At 53.8% G+C, this 22192-nt stretch overlaps 1 protein-coding gene across 6 annotated transcripts in view; it reads right to left on the reverse strand.

The window, feature by feature from the left end:
- The window catches only part of SGMS1 (sphingomyelin synthase 1), a 289080-nt gene that overhangs the window by 251799 nt on the left and 15089 nt on the right, over positions 1-22192 (reverse strand). For 4 of the 6 annotated variants that reach the window (XM_047824526.1, XM_047824531.1, XM_047824530.1 and 1 more), the window contains exon 2: positions 3083-3177. The exons of the other annotated variants lie outside the window; for them this stretch is intronic. The gene's annotated coding sequence lies outside the window, so the exon portion shown is untranslated. The remainder of the gene's footprint in view (positions 1-3082; positions 3178-22192) is intronic. 6 annotated transcript variants of the gene reach the window in all.

Below are 22192 nucleotides of genomic sequence, written 5' to 3' on the forward strand. Positions count from 1 at the left end.
TAACACGCACCAGGACCTGTCTGGTTTTCTCATGTGGGTGGGGAGGTTGTCGGGAGTGCTAAAATTTCCCTGAAAGGAAATGTCAACTTGAATTTGTAGGACTGCAGATATGGATTTGATACGGCTGCTTTCAAACTGTCCAATTTAAATTGTTACATTACATTTAAATTGTCCAATTAGTTACAAAATGTGAAAGGTTAAGGCTTCAGGAAAAATTTCAATTTAACTTGAAGGGATTTATTTCTGGAGGTTGCTGAAAATGATGGCATCCCAGAAACATGGGCTTATCCATGGTTATAAAATGCTGTTTTATTCTGGGAAATGTTCAAAAAACGAACGAATGAATGAACGAAAGAGAGAAAGGAAGGAAGAAAACCATTTACATGTGTATTGTAAGTATGCGCACACACACAAAAAACCCAATTTAAAAAAACAAAAACAGATTGGTCCTTAGGCATACAGGAGTTAAACACAAAATCTGATTGAGTAACAACTATGAAGGTTTCCCCTAACATTTAGAAAAGGAGCTCTCTAATGCCGGGGAATAATACATCGTGGGCTCCAACATTCTTTTCTGATAAAGGAAGCAACTCCAGAAAGCACTGGTTACTCTGAACAAATAAAAGGAACCACTCTCTTATAATGAACGTGCTATTCACTAAAGGTGACAAATTGGTGGGCTTGCTGAATTCAGCCACACATGTTTGGCCGGGTCAAGCATCGGGCAGGGCACATGCACCCGTTGTCCACGGTGCCCATCCCCCCTCACTGCACAACCCACCCCCCCACTCCCCCCCCCACCCCCCACCCCCCCCCCCGCCGCTAATCCCCATCCTGCTACGAGCCCGTAAGAGCCTCTGACCTTACACGCCAAATTCCACAGCACACCTGGCTTCCGGGATGTGGCCACACCCATGCCTGTAAGTCCTTAGCCAGACCCCGGGGCTCAAGAGCGAGCCCGTGACTTCCCACTCTCTGCCCTTCATGTAACACCTACTATCGACAGCTGAGGAATATTCACGGATTGCCTACTGTTGGATATATTCTGCACAGTCTCCTCGGAGGGGCTGCGGAAAGGGGAATAGTGGCAGAGAAGAGGGTGGAGAAACTGTGCGGGCAGGGAACAGAGGGGAAAGGGACGTGGTGAGTCCCTCGAGAAGGGCTGAAAGGCCACCCAGGCTTCTCCCCACCGTGTCTGCTACCTGGATTCCTCCTTCACGCAACAGCAGCAGGGGCACAGGAGGGACAACCAGGACTGTCCCCACGGTAGCCACAAGTACTGAACCTCGTCTAGTCCTCCATTCTGTCGGGGGGACACTCTGAGCAGGGGAACCCCCCAGAAGTACCCGCACCTGGGGGAATGGACGCACGGTCACCTTCTGAGGCAACGGGATGCTCTACAGCAAGGACAAGAACGATCTGGAACTCTCTCTGAAGCGCCGCTGAATGGGAAAAGCCAGACACCAAGCGGGTCAGTCCGCGTTACGTGTGACGCGCATACAGACAAAAACAGGCAAAACGAATTTACGCTCTTTGAAGTCAGGAGAGTAGCCGCCCGTGGGCGAGGCGGCGTCCGGGGTCCAGAAGGAGGCATGAGGCTGCGGTGGAAATGTCCAGGCTTCCGATCTGGGCGCTGGTTCACGGGAGGGCTCAGTTTGTGACTCTCTACTGAGCTGTGTACGTGACAACATGTGCACTTCCTGACGGCATCTGCTACTGCAGCCGCAGGTTAAAAACCCATTTCCCTGGGGCGGAGCTAACTGAAGCCCCCACACAGGGTCCCAGACCCCTTTCTCTTCTCAATCTGTCGAAGCCTTTTGGCCACAGGCCTCATCCTTTCAAAGCCTTAGCCAGGGCCAAAAAAGCAAAAACCCACACTAGATCCTTCCCAGATACCCACAATTCCAGTCACGGCTTCTTGAGAATGCTGGTGTCTTTCAAAGAAACCTTACTGCCGTCACCAGCTTTCTGTTCCAAATAAGAAACAGGAACACAAGGAGCCGCCACTGCCCTGCACGGCTCACTTGAATGGACTTCTTCCAAAATGGCGCTCTCAACGGACACCTCTGGCTCACAGACACCCACGAGGAAATGCTTGAAGAAGGCGCCATACACAAAAGGCCGCTGAGATCAGATCGTGGAAGAGTCCGCAGCCGCCTCGCAGAACCAGCGAGCTGTAGCGACGGACCGCGTGCGACTGGTCATCGTGCACCATCACCCACAGCTACGGTCACAGCCGAACACGTGTTTAAGATCTCACGTGAAGTTCCGATGCAGGTCGCCCAACTACGGCACCGGGAGCCACTCGGGATGCTTCACACGTTATTTGAATACCGTAACCTCTACTTGACATTACCGCACATTCTTTCCACGCTGTCTGTGAACTCAGGCCCAAAGAGCCACTAAGACCTTTGAGCACATTCAGGGCACCTGGGTGGCTCCACTGGCCGAGCGTCTGACTCTTGATTTCGGCTCAGGTCACGATCTCACGGCTTTGTGGGTTGGAGCCCCGCAGCAGGCTTTGTGCTGACATCACGGAACCTGCTTAGGATTCTCATTCTCTCTCTCTCTCTCTCTCTCTCTCTCTCTCTCTCTCTCTCTCTCCCTCTTTCTGCCCCTCTCCCACTCTCACTCTCTCAAAATAAATAAACTCTATAAATAAATAAGTCACCGACTTTACATCGGCTATAAAGGGATCATAAATTCAAAATTACACCTTTTAACAGGAAATTATAACCGTGTTCAATTAAATGATTCTACGTCACATAGTTTACGAATGTTCTCAAATGCCTCTCGGGGAGAATACCCTTATTTTTTGGAGCTACATCCCTAAGAATGTGGGACAAAATGTCATGATGCCTGCAACTTACTTTCACTTCACATGCTTCAGAAAAATGTATGAGCACGCACACACACACACACACACGCACATGCACACGCACACACACACGCACACACACTGTGGCAAGACACTAACATTGTTAAATGCAGGCAGTGGAGACATGGGAACTCACAGCACGTTCTTCCCACCGTAGGTTTGAAATTGTTGTAATAAAAAACCTGCACAGAAATCTTCACTCACCTGTCAAGCAGGTGCCGCAGCCCTGCCCCTCATCACAAGCAGATGGCCGAATGTGCCCAGAGACCCGTGCAGGGACCGTGCATGCCGCCCTCGCCCTGCCAAGAACAAGCGAGAACCAGCCGTCACCACCAACGATTTTTACCAAATGAATGCTGTTTCACTCGAGAAAATGTTCTTCGTGGAGGACAAGCCTCTAGGCTCAAATTTTGCTCTGTTTTTAAGCAAGGAGAAAGGCGGAAAGAGAAAACAGCGCTCCCGCCACGTACTGAACCTGGGGGACAACCGTCCGCCTCACCCGCTCTGGGAGCTTCTGGGACCGAGAGATTCCTGATGAAGTTTCTTTAAGTCACATCGGTTTCGGGGCGGTGACGCGTGACGGAGCCCAAACTGCCACCGAGCAGAACACGGGGCCTCCAGGGCCAGAGTCCGGGACCTGGGAGACCTCACGAGGCCCTCAAGCGCAGCCCAAACTGGCCCCACCGCTGAGCCTCCCGGGGGGCCGCGATCGACCCCACCCTCCACGCGCTCGGCGACAGAACATGCGGCGCCACGGCCTGTAAGTCACGCTCTGTTCTGGGCCGTCCTGCCGCGGCCTGTGACGAAGGCACAGTTTACCGGCTCCACTCTCCAGAGGCAGCTGATGTCACAGACGATGTTCAAGGGGCACGTGCAACCAGAGATGAAACCCTCCTCAGACCTCTGCCCCCGAGCTCCAGGTGTGTCCCCCACCCCCGCCGGCTCCCCCATGGCCTCCCAAAAACCAACCTCAAGGCCAAACAGCCAAACACGTCCACGCACCATTTTGGGGGGGGGGGGTGCACTGCGGTTTGTTTCCTGAGAGTATCTATTAACAGTCACTCTTAATAGTGCCATTAATGCTCTAATTATGACACCAGTTCCTATACCAGTTCCATCACCACTAATTACACTTCCCTTTTAAACACGATAACCCTTAGTGTAACTTGGACGTTACATGCATTTTCTTCTTTTCCTTCCTTTTTTCTCAAAAGAGCACGCTGTTGGCCAAGGGAAGCAAAGCAAGCATCACACGGCGCCCCTGGTGACTCTCCTCTTGGCCACAACGAAAAGGCAATTATCACTTGGTGTGGAGGGTTTTCTACCCACGTGTTTAGCAAGCACGAGGCTGGACACGGTGTCCCAGGCGCCCCGTGCTGGAGCCCGAGGAAAGCGAGTCAGGGCCCCGCACCTGCCTTGCAGCCCTGTCTCCACTCGCGAGAACCGCTTCAAGTGGCTTCCTCACGCGGGGCCTGGAGCGCCTGCTCGCGAGGACGCTGTACCCCACGAAGGAGATGGGATGGGGTCTCGATGCCTCATGCAGTGGAGCGCCCGGACCCCAGAAAACTCTCCGGGAAGTTCGGCCAAGAGCTACCCAAAACCAGAGGAAAAAACCTGATTCTCCTTGGGGAATACCAACTTTACTCAAAGGTAAGCAAACAAATCAGTAACTTAAACCTTGTTCATATTAAAACAAACAGGCACTACGAGAATGTAATCACTGCGTGAATGTTTAAGCTAAAACTCCTACCCTTACTCATCCAGTTCATCTCCAGCAACACCCTGGCTCGCAGGGGAGGGGAGTGAGGGGCGGGATCTGCTGTCCCATTAAAGGGGATCTTGGGGGGCGCCTGGGTGGCTCAGTCGGTTAGGCGGCCGACTTCGGCTCAGGTCATGATCTCACGGTCCGTGAGTTCGAGCCTCGCGTCGGGCTCTGTGCTGACAGCTCAGAGCCTGGAGCCTGTTTCAGATTCTGTGTCTCCCTGTCTCTGACCCTCCCCCATTCATGATCTATCTCTCTCTGTCTCAAAAATAAATAAAGTTAAAAAAATTAAAAAAATAAAATAAAGGGGGTCTTGGGAGAACGTGGGAGGCTGGCAGAGACTTTAATGTCACAGTGAACCCAGGACACTGCTGATGGCCCTGAGTCCAGGGAATTCTCTGCAACATCAGGACTCCCAGCTTGCCACTCAATCGAGGGACAGGAAGACGGACATCTAGACACATGCAATCCCCTGTCTCTACCACACATCTGGGCATCCGTGCGACCGAGTCCCCTCCTCCCTGCTGGGCACTGCCGCCATTGCTCACGGCACAGACACCTCTCCATCCCCACACCGATGGAGAACACGTTCAGCACCAACAGTCACTGCCATTTCAATGGATGTCCCCACCATTACTAGAGAGGTAAGCTTACTGATTCGGTTGGTCTCTAAAAGCTTTTCACCGTGAACTATACTGACAAGCATAGAACCACAGTAGCCAGCCTCCAAGAAGGCCCCAGGGGTTCTGTCTCCAGTACTCATGCTCGAGTGTGGTCCCCTCCCACACAGAGAAGGAAGGGACTTTCCTAGCCCTCTTCCTACTTCCTACTGACGGGCACATCCCTTCATCCAGTTTGGGGCACTGGAGTCTGGGGTGAAAGGCTGGGTCAAGGCCAGCTCACCCTACTCCGTCCCAGGAGGGACGCCCACTGCCGTGTCCCGAGGGCCCTCGGTGCTCCAAGAGGACCCAGCCTCCCCCAACAGCCCAGCGGCATCACCTCCAGCCCCGTCGAGCTTTCCGAGAGCGGCTGCTTCAGCCGATCCCTTGCCGGCAACCAGATCGGAGACCCCAAGTCAGAACCACCCGGCCACGCTGCTCCCAACACCATGCCCACACAGAAGCCTTGGGAGGTCATCAACGCTGATCAGTGTCTTAGCTGCTAAGTTCTGGGCTGACCACTACAATAACCTATGTCAGACTAAAGAACACTAGAAACAAACCCCACGTATCTAACGTCGTCAGTGCGGGTTTGGGGGTTTTATGGAAGCACTGTGTGCCCCTCCCCGGACTCCCTCCCCTCCCCATCCCCGCACAGACAACCACGAGCCCCGATTCTTTGCTCCTCTTTACGGTTTCACCACATGTGTGTTCTCACTATGTTCTTGCATTTCGCCTGCTTTTAAGCCTAATACAGGTGAGACCGAGTTCATGTGTTAAGACTTGCCTCTTCAGATTCCAATTCTGAGGTTGTCGACTCCCATGGCCATGGCTGAGTTTCACCACTGTGTGTGTGTGTGTGTGTGTGTGTGTGTGTGTGTGTGTGTGTATAGTTCCCACTGTGCGAACTTACCGCTCTATTCCAATGGAGGGTCACCCGGGGACTTGTCGGCTTCTGCTAATATAATGCTATTTACACCCCAGTGCTCGTTCCCTGGTGCGCACCGAGTTTCTCCAGGGCACGGACCTGACTCGAGAGCACGTACACGTGGTCAGCTCTCCTGGGCCGTGCCACACTGCCCGCCACCGCGCCCGTGGACAATGAGCTCTTCAGCCACCTTTCCAGCCTCTCCCAAATCACAGGCGTGCATGTTTCGCTAATCACCGGCAAAGCTCTCAACCGACAAAAGGGAAAGCTTTTCGTGTTTACAGCATCACTACAGCAAATAAACAGTACTCCGAAGTAGTGACCCAGGTGGCTGGAACATATTAGTCACAGGACAGCGGTGCGGGCTTCCAAAGGACGATGCAGATGCAGCCAGAAGCAGACACTGCCCTTGGGCGCAAGTCAAACTGGATTTCCAGACAGGACATTCACAGACGGTTTTCCTCCAGGTGGACTCACATCTAGGGTCCCACCGTGCTGCCATCATCTCAAAGAGGAAAAAAATTAACTCACACGCAACCCAGCCAAATTCAAGATTACAGCAGGAGAGGGGCACCTGGGTGGCTCAGTCGGTTAAGTGTCCCACTTCAGCTCAGGTCATGATCTCGAGATTCATGGGTTCGAGCCCCATGTCGGGCTCTGTGCTGAGGCTCAGAGCCTGGACCCCGCTTCGGATTCTGTGTCTCCCTCTCTCTCGGATCCTCCCTTGCTAATGCTCTGTCTCTGTCTCTCTCTCTCTCTCTCAATAATTAATAAAACATTTAAAAAAATAAAAAGATTACAGCAGGAGACTCCAATCATTTCAATGAAATGGCTTCATGTTGGATTTTTAACAGAGAGCTGATTATGTTTCTAGTATTTTCACCTAAGAAATGAGATTGTTACTCCCCATAATTAACGCTATGTGTGGTGACTCTACAAAAAAAAAAATTTAGGTTCTCTTTATATGAAAAGACACCCCTTTTACTTTAGCTAATTCAATTTCTTAGGTGACAACAGTAAATTTTACGATAATTATTTGTATTTCTAATAAAAACAAGCTCTTAAACTTTTCCACTGGCATTAAATCCAAAAAAAAAAAAAAGAGAGAGAGAGAGAGACATTCTTTCAATGTGGTCAGGAAGGAGAGCAGAAAGGTTCCTGTTAATCTCAAGGAGGCTCACATCATGTCACTGAAAACAATGGCAGTAGATGACCAAAATCAGGTCATTTCAACTCAGTCTCTTGACAGTTCCGACCTGTTTTCTTTGTTTACTCCTATGAGGTAGAACTATTCATACACCCATTTTACAGATGGAGGAAGCTTCAGGCGCAGAAAGCAGCCAAGTTGAGCATAGTCACGGAGCTGGCGAGTGGGACACCGAGGGCCCGAACCCAGGCCATTGACTCCAGAATCCATAGACCCAAACACTACGGCAGCTTCCTCCGTCCCCGAGACCACCAGAGGCCCTACCACTGTCACCATCGTAGCAGCGACCTGTGACTTGGCATCTACACGGCGCCCCGCCCTGGCCACGTGCTCTACTGCGTTTCCCTAACCACCCCCCACCACTGCCCTGGCAGGCACCGCGCCCACCGTATGGCTGAGGAAGCTCAGGCTCTGGAGTCTCAGGAACCCCATGGACACACACACAACAAAACAAAGTGGGGGAGATGCCACATGAACCTGGTCTCAGACGTCAAAGTCCGTGTTCCTTCTATAATGGGCCCTCCTGACCAAATACAAGTACCTGATCCCAGGCCTGGGGCAGGCGGGTGCTGACCGCGTGTCCTGGACAGACGCCGCACTGGGAGAAGGCGTTTGCCAGGCCTGCACGACGGGGAGACTGAGGCCGAGCACAAAGAGAACCGAGGGGCTCAGCACCACCTCCTCGGGGGTTACGCCGGGCGGCCCACACAGCCTGTCCACACGGCGTTCTCGTCTGCAGAATGGGGCTCCTGGACATCCAAGGGCTGCTGTGAGGGCTACACAGCTACACAGACCCACAGGCACATGAGACGAGGCACAGACGTGGGCGGGACAAGGTGAAAAGCGCCCCAGGATCAGGCCGCAAAGAGCAGGGGACCGGCGGCACCCCCGCCCTCGCGCCCACACATGCAGCCCCGCGTCCCCACCGTGGGTGACCCGACAACCGGCATGAGGCCACTGCTGGGCCACTTTTTCTGCCAACGTCATCGTTTCTCTTCCTGGCCCACCCTGAACAGAACACCCCTGCCCACCAGACCACCCTTGATGGGCTCGACATCCTCAACGTAAGTGCTGGGGCTGAAATGGATCGAACCAAGCACTGGGCTCGCTTGGCTTTTCTATCCCCGACGGCAGGAAATCTCTGGCACTCGCTTCAAATAGCAACGTGTCTTCCAAGTCTTTCCGGTGTCCTCGCCATCACCCCAAAGTACCCGGCCGTGAAGAAAAACCTCGTAGAGTGACTGGCAAGTGACAGATTAAAAACGGCTCGGGCGACACTACGTGCACTGCCGCTCACAGCGTTTCTGCCACACCTGAGATCAGGTCACTTAACGTGCGAGGTGGTGTTGACCGAATCTGTACGTTGGTAACTACATTAAGAAGTTAAAAAATCAATTGCTTGGGAGGCACCTGGGTGGTGCTGTCGGTTGAGCGTCAGACTTCGGCTCAGGTCATGATCTCACGGTTCTCGAGTTCGAGCCCCACGGGCTGTCAGCACAGAGCCCTCTTCAGATCCTCTGCCCCCCTCTCTCTGCCCCTCCCCTGTTTGCACTCTCCCCCCAAAATAAATATTTAAAAAAATTAATGGGTTGGTTACTTATGCTACTGGATAAATTATAGGAGTAAAGATAGCAAAATGGAAACAAAAAGAAAACACGTGAAAAGTGACTTCAGCTACAGGGCCTCCAGCCTAGCTCCCAGCAAGCTCCATGGTCGCTGGCCCTTTCTGTACCCAGAGCGGACGTAAGGGAGCAGTGGTAACCACATCACTGCAGTCCGTCCGGCAAAATCTTTCTTGGCCACCTGATGCCATCTATGAGTAAGCCACAGGGGGCAAACCCAGAAACACGTTCCATGAAAGGAAAAGGCTGCATCGTGTGTCGGTTCTAATACCTGATCTGGAGTGGAGCAGGAGACCCACCGCGGGGCGGTTTTCCAGAGGGAGGCGGCCAGTACGGGCGCAAACAGCCGCATGATGGGAACAAGTGTTAAGACAACAGAAGCAGCCGCTGCTAATGTTTTCTCAGGAAGTGCCAGGGGCCAGGCCTTCTTTTCTTTTTCTTTTTCTCTGATTGTTTTTTTTTAAGTTTATTTATTTTGAGAGAGAACGACGAGGCGGTGCAAGTGGGGGAGGGGCAGAGAGAGGGGGAGAAGGAGAGGGAGAGTGAGAGAAAGAGAGAGAATCCCAAGGAAGCCCTGTGCTGTCAGTGCAGAGCCTGATAACGGGCTCCAGCTCACGAAACCTGGAGATCACGACCTGAGCCGAAACCAAGATTCGGCTGCTCACCTGACTGAGCCCCCAAGGTGCCCCATCCTGGGCCAGACCTTCTGCTGAGTACGTTCCCCACACTCTTCGTCAAAACCCTCACCCGAGGGGCACCTGGGGGCTCCGTCCATTAAGCGTCCAACTTTGGCTCAGGTCATGATCTCTCGGTTCGTGAGTTTGAGCCCCGCATCGGGCTCTGTGCTGACAGCTCACAGCCTGGAGCCTGCTTCAGATTGTGTGCCTCCCTCCCTCTGCCCCTCCCCCACTCACGCTCCATCTCTCAAAAAAAAAAAAAATGTTAAAAAAAGTGAAAAAAAAAAAAAAAGAAGCCCTCACTCAATAACCATGGGAGAAAATATCATGAGCTAGATCCCCATTTAACAGATGTGAAAACAGACTCAAAGATTAAATGACTTGCCCGAAGTCACAGAACTAGTAGGTGGGTATAATGCCTGGCTCAAAGCACTGGGTAGGCATCCAACAAGTATCTCTTGAGCATGGGGTCTATATTTCTCCTCCCTAAAAACAGAAAACCCTACTCATCTCACGAGGATTTTATAAGGATAAAATGAGATTACGGATACAGAGCTCCTAGCTCAGCGCCTTGACCTCTAGAATATGCTGAGGTATAAAAAACCTGGCACAATTGTGACCTGGAATAGGGTGATGATAATGACAGTGGGTGTAGCAAACAGCACGACAGACAGAAGACGGACAGATACACCCAACAGGCAGAAGAAAGGCGGACAAGCCATGAAAGCATATCCAACCTCACCGATCGTTAGGGAAACGCACACTAAAATCACAGCGAGATACTACTACCTACCTGCCAGAATGACTACATGTTTCAAAGCGGCAATATCACGCCGGCCAGGACGCTCGTGCATTTGCGGTGGCAATGCAACGCGCAAATGGGGGAAGACACGACTGTGGTACGTCCACACAGCAGAACGCTGCTTAGTAATAAAAAGGGGACAAACTGTTGACGCACACATCATGGATGCCTCTCAAATGCACTATGCTAAGGGAAAGAAGCCAGTCTCAAAGAGTATAGTCGACATAATCCCACTTTACAGGGTATTCCAGAAAAGCGGAAACGACAGCAACAAAGAGCAGGTCGGCGCTGTTGGGCGTTGTGGGTGGGGAGGGTCTGACCACAAAGAGGCAGCACCAGGGAATCTGAAAAGCGATGGATCGTCCCTTACGCTCTCCGTGGTGGTGGTTCCGTGAATCGGTGCAGGCGTTAAAACTCACAGAACTAGATCCTCCAAAAAAGTGATTTTTACTGCTGGTAAACTTTGTAAAAAATTGAATAAAAATTTTTAATCATATAAAAACTTGGTAGGTCTTGGGGAACGGATATTTGACCTCTGCTCTGGGGGTGGAGGGATGTGTGAGGGCCAAGGTTAACAGTAAGGGTACAGGAGAATCAACACAGAGGCTCTACAAGGTACAGGGGGTCAAGAACCTTGGTTTCTGGTCTGATTTCATCAAAGGATGATAGCGTCAAATGATACAAGCCACATCAACTCCCTGAGCCTCAGTTTACCCAAGCCTAAAGTGAGACAACAAAGCAAATGGTCGTGAAGACCCTTTCCCACTACAAACATTCTAAGGTCAGTTTGTCCTCAAGCCACTGAGGCTGGGGAGACAGCAGGCAAATAAGCAGAAATCGCCAGGTATGGAAAACAGCCAGGCTCCCGCACCAATGCCATCAGGGAACAAAATAAGGTGAAAACCACTGATGTGTGTGGACAGCAGAGCGACGGTGGGGAAAGAGCCAGCTGCGGGGGAAAGACGGGAGCAGGCGCAGAACACCACCCTCTCCCACGACAGAAGCCAAGACAAGAGCGGTTTCCTAGGAGGGGGCGGGGAGGCGGGACTGGGGGACAGAAAGGTGGGACGGCGGGGGTGGGGGCGGGACCGGGGTACAGAGAGGTTGGCGGACCGAGAGGCGGGACACCTCAAGGATCAAACGCTGGAGGGTTGAGTCGAGGTGAGGACAATCGAGACCAGACAGGTTCCCCAGTGCCCCGCGCGGTGAGGCGCTGCCCCAGACAAGTCACCAGCCGCACGGGTCTCTCTAGCTGGTGTCCTGTTTTGCCTTTCCACGTCGGGATACAGAAACACTGCATTCCCAGTGTCAGTCTGGCCTCATCTTTGCTGGTAGGTGCCGAGAATCTAATAAAACACGGAGGGAGAGTCTCCCTGCAGGAACCCCCCTCAGAGGCAGCAATTTTCAACATGTAGAAAATCCTGGAAGTTCAGAACATGGCTGCTGAGAGCCGGTGAGCCATCTTCTGGTCCTGAGGAGGTTGACACAGACTCCAGACTTCTGGAAGGGGAAGGAACCGGTTCCCGTCCAAAGGATGCAACGGAACGGAACAAATACGACAGACAATGACTAAGACCGTACCCCTGTCCCCCTGTTCGCTCGCGAGGCAGAGAGAGAGCCTGGGGCCAGAGAGACTCCCGACGTGGCCACTGAACTACGGCTTGCCTCCGCGCACAGGGCGGGCCCCGGAAGGTGCATCAGGGCCCCAGGGACACCTGCCAGGCTGGGCGCTAGACCAGGACGGAAGGGAGACTGGGGCAGTGAGTGGCGTTCCTGCCCAGTTCCTACAGGGAAGCCGTCTCCGATGTCACTCCCTCTGCCAGTTCTCCTCGCGGAGCAGGACATGTGGACACAGCCGTAGGACACAAGCCGGTTGTGCCGGCTACGGAAGAGGAGCCACGAGGGCAGGGACCGGGCCCTCAGTCCGTCTCTCCCGCTGCCACCGCCTCCCCTGCTCGGCTTGAGGTTCCCCTTCGCTCCCATCCCAGCTGCCTCTTCCACGTCGACCAAACGCTCCTCCTCCAGCACAGCCGGGCCCCCGAGCAGGCTGGACCGGGCACGGGCACACAGGTGGTCTCGGAAGGATCGAGACGCCCTCTCTTACTAGCTGACGTTCTCCTCATGCTTCCCGAGGGCCGCCCGGGGTCAGACGCCACGCGAGGCGCTAGGAAGGATGAGGGTCGGTTCACAGCCCAGGCTGTGCCCGCGGGCAGCCCGCTCGGTGAGCCCGGGGGAAGGAGCGAGGCCCGGGCGGCCGACGGGGCGCACGCGGGAGACCCCAGAGGAAGGCGAAACAGACGAGGGCAGCGGGAGGCACTCGCGTGGGCACAGAGCCCGGCAGCGAAGAGCCAGCAGGACAGGGGCAGGGTGGCTGACGGGGACAAGGACAAAGCACAGGCACTCGGGGTACACACGCGGCACGCAGGACTTGTCCTGGGGGCACAGGAGCACGCTTGGGCAGGCCACCGTGGGAAGGGGACTGGGCAGCCGTCGGGAGGGAGAGTGGACGCAGGGAGCGGAGGGAGGGCAGAAGCGGACAGCTACAGCCAATCCAGGCAGGACGGGGTGCGCGTGCGAGAGGTAAGGCAGAGACCACATGACCTTTCTTTGGGGACTGGCAGGGCACGGGGGGCAATGGAAAAGGAACTGAGGGTGGTCCCGGGATCTGCCCTGATGACTCAAGAGAGGACGGTCTTTTCACAAGACGCCGGAGGGAGGGCACGTGTGCTGGGCAAGGTGAGCCCGCTGCACACACGTCTGACCCGCGTGGGCAAGAGAAGCTCTGACAACAGTGCAACGTCCCAGTGAAAACACAATTCCACGCTCTTAAGTTCTCGGTAGCCAAAGCAGGAACGGACCTCACATCAGAGAGGGCAGGTGGCTTACTCCAGGCCACACAGCCAGAAAGAGAGGAACTAGACTTGAACCCAGGATGGCCTGCTTCTGAAATGTCAGCTTTTCTTCCAGGATGTTCTAGTGCTACATTCAGGGCCTACTACTGCTCATCTATACACTTAGGGCTCAGTGGTCTGGCTCTTCTCTTGCTGCTCCCTCCTGATGGCAGTCCAGGCAACCTTGAACTACCTACTTCTTTTTTTTTTTTTAATTTTTTTTTATATTTATTTATTTCTGAGACAGAGACAGAGCATGAGCAGGGGAGGGACAGAGAGAGAGGGAGACACAGAATCAGAAGCAGGCTCCAGGCTCTGAGTTGTCAGCACAGAGCCCGACGAGGGGCTCGAACTCACAAACTGTGAGATCATGACCTGAGCCGAAGTCGGATGCTCAACCGACTGAGCCACCCAGGTGCCCCATTGAACTACCTACTTCTAATCCCAGGGACACCGTCCCCACGGCTGAGCTCTGGCTTGCCTGTCCCGGCCCCATCCCCACTTTGTCTAGTTCATCCCGAAGACCACGTCTATGGCTCTGCACATGCAGTGAGAGGGTCCTGATTTCCACAGGGCACCCTTTTGAATTCGTCTGCCGCACCCTGTGTCAGGGCATTCAAAGTCCCCTGACGGCAGCCCACGTTTAGCTCACATTTGCGTCACCGGCTGAACCCGGCCAGGATTCCTTCCCGTCCTCCATGGCTGGCTATCTGTGATGATGTCACCTCAGGGAGAAGTGGGGAGGGGAGGCCACTGGAGAAGGACACACAGTGTTTACGTGGAGCCTGCCACTCCCCAAGAAGTGTCCTGGGCACCAGAGAGGACAGCGCAGCCCCGGAACATATGCTCCCATGGAGATGGGACATCTGCTTGAAAAAAAAAATTCACACACACACACACACACACACACACACACACACACCAAAGCACATAAAATACACAAAAAATTTGATAAAACTGAGGGCTGGGTATGTATGTTCGTTAACTTATTCTCTACATTTCTCTAAATGTCTAAAATATTTCATAACAAAAACGTTCAAAAATGAGAAAGAAAAAAACGTAAAGCCACCACTCCGGGAGCAAAGACCTGGCTGGTCACTCCCATTGGTTCTCACGGGCTCGAGACAGAGAAAATCTTACCGTGATCTATTTTGTTTTTAGCATCGTGCTCCAGCACTGAAAGAGCGACCAGAACAAAAGATGGCAACACACAGATTTAGATGATACAAATGCAATCGAAAAATAGAATGAGGTTTTCAAGTGAGTCAAGACTTCCCTCCTTCTGCCATGGTACCCTCTGTAATGCTGAACAACAGAAGAAAATAACACAAAGACATAACCGCTTTCTTTTTTTTTTAATAAAGGAAGAGATTTTTTTTTTAAGTAAACTCTACCCCCAGCATGGGGCTCAAATTCATGACCCCAAGATCAAGAGTCACATACTCCACCGATGAAGCCAGCCAGGTGCCCCACAACCACGTGTTTTTGTTTTTGTTTTTGCTTTTTGAGAGAGAGAGAAAGAGAATCCCAAGCAAGCTCCACACCATCAACAGAGAGCCCAACGTGGGGCTCGAACCCACAACCGTGAGATCATGACCTGAGCTGAAATCACGAGTCAGATGCTCCATGAGGGAGCCACACAGGTGCCCCCACAACCACTTCCAAAGGAAGCCCTGGGAACAAACACTCCCATTCACTTTACGGCGAGCGCACGCTGGGCATTTACGCACAAATGGTTTACAAATCGGTACAACGGGCATTACTGTCCCCACCTTATAGGTGAGGAAATCAACAGTCACACAACGCGAGTACCCTGACCAACATCCCCTCGCTGGTGGCCGGCAGTGCCGAAACGCAGACACCCTCACCCACCTCGCCAACGATCACAAGCCTTGGTTTTATTCCCGTGGCCGTGACGCGTACCACCCAGCACACCTCGTGTTCCCTCACACACCACCCAGGAACTTCCGCGCTACGCAAATGAGCGAAGCCGACAAAATCGCCGTCGGGCAGTTCCGTAAATTAAGAAACAAAAAAGTCCAAGAAATCACACGGTTAAGATCTACAGTGTCAGAAACAGCACCTCCAAAGGTTAACTCAAGGCAACAAAGAAAACTGAGCGGTAAAGAAAATTGTGCCATCCTCTGTAGACAGAAATACTGCACAAAATTTTAAATGGAACAGCCGAATCGTTTGAAGGGACCTCAAAGATGTAACTGACAGCAAACCTGTGTGCAAAACTTGTGTTCTACACGGAGACAGACGAACGGGACAGGCTGGGGTGTGTGTGAGCAGGCTGAGGTTTTAGTATTTACTGAATTTCCAAACACCAAGAACAGCATAAGACTTGAAATACATGCTGGCGTTCATCCCAGCAGGAGTCACCGTTACCATCCTGGAAATGGAGCACGGATCAAACGGGACAGGTCGCATTTCACCGACACTGGTATTTCTGACCCTAGAGTTCTACGTCTCCAATGGAAGATGCTGTGTACCTCGTCCACCACTGACCCCACACAGTCTAAGTTTCTAACTTTTAGGGGCTACACCCCTCCGACCATGCCGCCCAGACGGTAAGGAACTTTTTGAATGAAAACCAAGCAATTAATCAGAGCCCCCTCCCAGCCAGACCCCACTTCCCCACAAGACTGCACCTCAAAGGGAGGGGCCGGCTCCCTTTGCGTGAACGTGCACATCACCAGGGCGGAGGGGAGAGCCTCGGGGGACATTTACACGTATGAGTTGGGCACAGGTGCCAAGGAAGGAGGCCAAGAAGGAACCCTCGGGAAGAGAAGAGAAGCTGGAAGACCCAAGGAGGGAAGAGGCAGTGAAAGGAGGGTGGTTCCATGGAGGAGGAGGGGGAGGAAGAAGGGGAGGAAGAGGAGGAAGAAGGGGAGGAAGAGGAGGAAGAGGAGGAGGAGGAAGAGGAGGAAGAGGAGGAGGAGGAGGAAGAGGAGGAGGAAGAGGAGGAGGAGGAGGGGGAAGAGGAGGAAGAGGAGGAAGAGGAGGAGGAAGAGGAGGAGGAAGAGGAGGAGGAAGAGGAGGAGGAAGAGGAGGAGGAGGGGGAGGAGGAGGGGGAGGAGGAGGAGGAAGAGGAGGAAGAGGAGGAGGAGGAGGAAGAGGAGGAGGAAGAGGAGGAGGAGGAAGAGGAGGAAGAGGAGGAGGAGGAAGAAGATGAGGAGGAAGAGGAGGAGGAAGAAGAGGAGGAGGAAGAGGAGGAGGAAGAGGAGGAGGAAGAAGAGGAGGAGGAAGAGGAGGAGGAAGAGGAGGAGGAGGAGGAAGAGGAGGAGGAGGAGGAAGAGGAGGAGGGGGAAGAGAAGGAAGAGGAGGAGGAGGAGGAGGAGGAGGAGGAGGAAGAGGAGGAGGGGAAAGAGGAGGAAGAGGAGGAGGAGGAAGAAGAGGAGGAGGAAGAGGAGGAGAAGGAAGAGGAGGAGGAGGAGGAAGAGGAGGAGGGGGAAGAGGAGGAAGAGGAGGAGGAGGAGGAAGAGGAGGAGGAGGAGGAAGAGGAGGAGGAGGAGGAAGAGGAGGAAGAGGAGGAGGAGGAGGAAGAGGAAGAGGAAGAGGAGGAGGAAGAGGAGGAGGAGGAGGAAGAGGAGGAGGAAGAGGAGGAGCAGGAGGTCAGGCAGCCATCTCAGTGGAGAGTTCAGGGAAGGATGAAAGCGGCTGGGCAGAGAGCGGGAGTGCACACCCCGTGCACGTAAACAGTCTGGAAGCTTCCGACCTGCGGTTCCTCTTCTGATCTTCACCTCCCCGAGGGCGGGGGCCGCTTTTCCCCAGCAGGGGCAAAGACACCCATCACACCGGGTGTCAGCGGTCCATCAGGGGACACGCGGGCAGGAGCCCCACACCTCGGCCACGTTCTCGCCACCACAACCGGGGCTTCCCGCGGATGCCGAGGCGCAGAGACCCCGCCCGCATCCGGCCGTCACCTGTAAAGCGGCAGCCGTGTGCGCGGGTATCTGAGGCGCTGCAGGAGTCGGCTGCGCTCGAGGTGCTAACGGTACAAAAGGACCCCAATTATCGTTTCTCCCACAGACGTATCGCTGACGGTATCTGGCTCGTTGAACCAAAAACTTAACTCAGACAGCGTTACGGTCATTCTTTGGAGCAGAGTACTTGACTGATTGCCAAAGTGACGGACTACATCCGTAAACTGTGTGACTGAGTATCAAACACGCAGGGAATCTGTTCCACGTCGCCTATTTAAATCAAGGCCTCCTCTTAAACCCACCCCACAAGTCTGCAACCCACACACACGTCCATCAGTAAAAAAGACCGAGGCAGATGCTCAAAAATGACCCAACAACAGAGAGATCCCCTGGCAGGAAAAGAGACTTTCACTAGAAACACGAAGTCCACGGTGCAGTCTGTGAACTCCAGGATGGGCCGCCCTCTTCAGACACATCCGCGCCCTCAGAAAAGGCGGGCAAACAGACCTGAGTGACGCTGTTTATTCCACGGTTAGTCATATTTGATTCTTATCAAGCCTAGAAAGGTACACAGATCCCTTCTCTCACCACAAACAGGAAGCTAACCTCAATCTCCCGGGTCTCTGCGAAAACAAAACCAGTGCCCGACGTGTCGCCGCAGGATGATGGTGCGCCCCGGCCAGGGGACCCCCGAACGGGGCAGGGGGACCGGCCGCTGCTCCGTGTTCTCTATCCGGCCTCCCCAACCACACGGGTTCAGGAAGGCGTATGCATGTAAGTCCCCAGCGTGTGCCGGGAGCACAAGGTGACAGCCCAGCCCCCTCTCGGACCGCTGGGCCCACACAGAAACCCCTGGGCTGCCAGAGACAGGCTCACGGCCGAGCAGAGTGCCTGAAGAAATCAATCATTACCTGCAGTCCAGAAAGGGCTGCCGAGGACTGTGCTGGCCACGGCCGACAGGCTGAGCTGGGGGCCCGGGGCCACGGCCAGGTCTCCCTCCTGAGTGCCCACGGGAGGGACCGATGGCCGCGGAAGACAGGAAGGCAGCAGGCTCTTTCCCAAGAACGCAGACAGGCCTCGCTAACGGCTGCCGCCAGGTTCACCGGCAAGACTGCTCTCATGGACTCTTCTTCCTCAACTGACGGGGGTTACGCCCCAATAAGCCTGACCGAAACTGACAACGCCGTTAAGCCTCTAACCTTGTCGCTCAGCCCAGCCGTGCTCAACACACTTCCATTAGCCGGCAGGTGCACAGACCCACGTAACACAGAGCCCGTCTGATAACACTGTGCCGATGGCCTCATGTGACTGACGGAGAGCTGTGCTGCGGTGAGAACCGGGACGGCCGTGCGGGTGTGGGATGGTCGTCAGCGTGTCGGTCGTGGACCCTCGGGACGGCGGGCTGCCTGGAGGCTGCGGCCCCATTGCAGGAGAGGATCGTGCTGAATCTCGCCAGCCCCGGGGAACAGATCCAAACCCAGAATTCCAAGTACGGTTTCTCCATCCCCTTCACATCACCCAAAAGTCAAAACATTGTAAGTTGGGACCCCCCCCCCTTCTGTGAAACTGCTCTCTTGACCTCAGGCAAATACGAACGCGTCAGCTAAACACTGTTGAAAGGACTTGGTGGTGTGGGTCCAGGAGGCAGGCATTTCCTCGCCCAAACGTCATGTAGCAGCTCGACGGTAAAACTGATGACGAGAAGGCTTATGTTTTTCCTTATTTAAAAAAAAAAAAAAAAAATCCTATTTAAAGACGTTGGCCTCAAACACACTGATAGCAGCATTATTCACAACAGCCAAAACACAGACGCAACCCAAGGGGCCGCGACGAGATGAATGAGTTTGGTATGTGCACATATGGAGTACGCGTCAGCCTTCCCAAGGAAAGGAATGCTGACGTCTGCAACGACACAGCTGACCCTTAAAACCATCACGCCAAGTGAAAGGGAATCACAGGTTCCACGTGTACGAGGTCCCGAGCGTGGCCAAAATCGCAGACGGAGAAAGTCAAGAGTGGTGGCCGGGGGCCGGGGAGGGGGGAGGAATGGAGAGCCAGTGTTTGCTGCGTGCAGCGTCTCAAGTCACCGAGACAAAGATGTCCTGGGGGCAGACGGGGGCGAGACCAACGGCTGCGTACAAAAGTGAACATACTTCATGCCGCTGAACTGTACACTTAAAAATGGCTAAGGTGGTAAATGTTATGCCATGTACATTTTACGATAATTAAAACAAGATAAATAAAAGATGTTTGTACTCTTTCAAAGCAATTATAGATTTGGAACGTTCTCAGTCACATCTTAGAAACGTTACGCTTGAAGCCTATACAGATAAAATATATATTGCTCTGCATATTTAAGGATCCACCAAAGCTGTCTTCAGTTTCCACACTTGGCCAAAACCCGATCTTTGGTTTCTGTCTGGAAGGCCAAAGGGCAGAATGCGTCTTCCAGTGTGATGTTCCCGGGATCCCCGAGCTGGTGTACGACCACTGAGCTCACCACTCCGCATGGCAACATCAGGAAGGTGAACCAGGCACACCATTCCAGTATTTACTGGTAGTATCAGAAGATTCCTTCCAAATGCTGGTGAGCATTCCCAGTGAATCTTTTTTTCTCTGTTCATCTATTTTGAGAGACAGAGAGAGAGGGAGGGAGCGTGAGCAAAGGGGAGGGGCAGAGAAAGAGGGAGGGAGAATTCCCAGCAGACTCTGCACTGTCTGTGCAGAGCCCGATGTGGGGCTCGAACCCATGAGCCATAAGATCATGAACTGAGCCAAAATCGAAAAGCTGATGTTTCACCAACCGACTGAGCCACCCAGGCGCCCGTTCCCAGGGAGTCTTAGAATAAAAAATCTCTCCCACCCAAACCCAAACTACGTGACGCGTACTTATGACTCACGTAAGTACTTATGTACCTAGCACGTTCCAGAGATGTACCGAGATGCTCAAAGGCAGGACGGGATGGCTGGTTATGACCTGATGCCAGAGGCTCCGTGCGTAAAATCCTGACACGGTGTTCTGCAGGGAGCAGAGTCGACGCAGCATGCTTACTGACGATATCAAAGGCCAAGCTCACTGACTTCATGGCATCCGCAGCTCCAAAGCAAGGTGTCTTGAGCGAGCAGGTGTGTCTCACATGCCACCTGTGCACAGACTCTTCTGTCATTCGTCTCCAGGGAAGACGCTGACACTGGCGGGTGGGCAGTGGAAGTCGAGATGCAGACAGGAGATTTGCAAAACAGCTTGGGTACCTTGAAAGCCAATTACAGCTCTCCACGCCACACTTCTGGAGCCAAGGCTTAAGGACGCGGTTTTCTCCCCACTGGCCGTGTGAAGGCAGCAGCCGCGTACGGTTCCAGGAAAAAGTCTGCACGAAGGCGGCGATGTCACCTGTGCCCTGAGACCGTCCAGATCCACTCTTTGTCAAGCACTGCAGAGAGCTGGGGGGAGGGGCCGCCCCAACAAACCGTGACATCGTCACCACGGAAAGCGTCAGGTCCAGGGGCGGAAGAGGAGGCTGTGACGTGACAAAAGTTTAGCAAGCCGGACACGAGCTTCCCCTCCTCGTGTGTGACGCCGACGACAGGCCCAAACAGTAAGAATGACTGAAACACAAATACAGCCCCGCGGCCCCTCCGCCCCATTGAGTCATTACCTACCCTGCACCACAAACGTTCACAACCCTGAACACATGCCACGTGCTAAGAAATTAACTTTCCTGTGCCACGGTGCTGTTGCAATCTTAACACTGGAACGATTTCCATAAAACTTCAGATCTCTACTTGAGTGCCAGAAGCCAATTCCAGAACACTTGAGATTTTGTCTTGGCAAAACAGGTCCTTTTAACACCCCGTCTGCTGGCCCTCGGCCAAAAGGTTCGTTCGGCGCACACCCAGTATTTCTATAAAGCTGACGGAAGGGATGGACGCCCAAATGACAACAGTGGCTATCGACGGGTGACAGATTATGAATAATGATGTTGTTCACGTATTTTCTAAAAGACGAAAGGTCAGTGGGGGAGGGGGGTGGGGGGAGGAGGAGGAGGAGGAGGAGAAGGAGAAGGAAGGAAAAAGGTTTTGTAAAGGAAAACCGAATCTGGGTTAAAAGGCAAATGGGGGCCCCTGGGGGGCTCAGTCGGTTAAGCAGCTGACTTCAGCTCAGGTCATGATGTCGCGGTTTGTGGGTTCGAGCCCCACGTCGGGCTCTGTGCTGACAGCTCAGTTCTGGAGGCTGCTTCGCATTCTGTGTCTCCCTCTCTCTCTCTGCCCCTCCCCCATTCCTGCGCTGGCTCTCACTGTCTCTCTCTCTCTCTCTCAAAAGTAAATACACACTAATAAAACATTTTTTTAAGGCCAATGCAGAAAAGCCTGCAGTAGCCAGACTCTGGGGGGGGGCATTCAGTGGCCCTGGTGGCCGTGGCCCATCCTGCATCCATGCCCTGGCACACCTGCCCACCTAATGACCTTCTTCCAGAACGGGCCAGCCAAACCCCTGGGGTCCCTGCGCCCAGCGCCCCATTCGGCCGTCCTCCCTGGAGTGCTCCCGAGGGCAGAGCCCACACCTCCCCGTCTGTGGACCTGAGAGCCTCACTCAGCCTCGCTCACGGAGGCCTCGCTCACCGAGGCCAGCAAAGAACGAGGTACCTCCCAGCAGCTGCCAGACCCGGCCGACACCCCTCCGCTTTGCCTGGGCCCCGTGACAGCCAGCCACACTCCCAAAGACCACGGTGAGCAGCCTCACCTGAAGGGACTGACCACTGCAGCCCGGTGTGGTCGGCGACGGGAAGTGCACACTAGTTCTTACCGCAGGTCCGGGTGGAACAGCCATCCCTGGGTG

The sequence above is a fragment of the Prionailurus viverrinus genome, chromosome D2 (assembly GCF_022837055.1).
Source record: "Prionailurus viverrinus isolate Anna chromosome D2, UM_Priviv_1.0, whole genome shotgun sequence".
Lineage (NCBI taxonomy): Eukaryota > Metazoa > Chordata > Mammalia > Carnivora > Felidae > Prionailurus > Prionailurus viverrinus.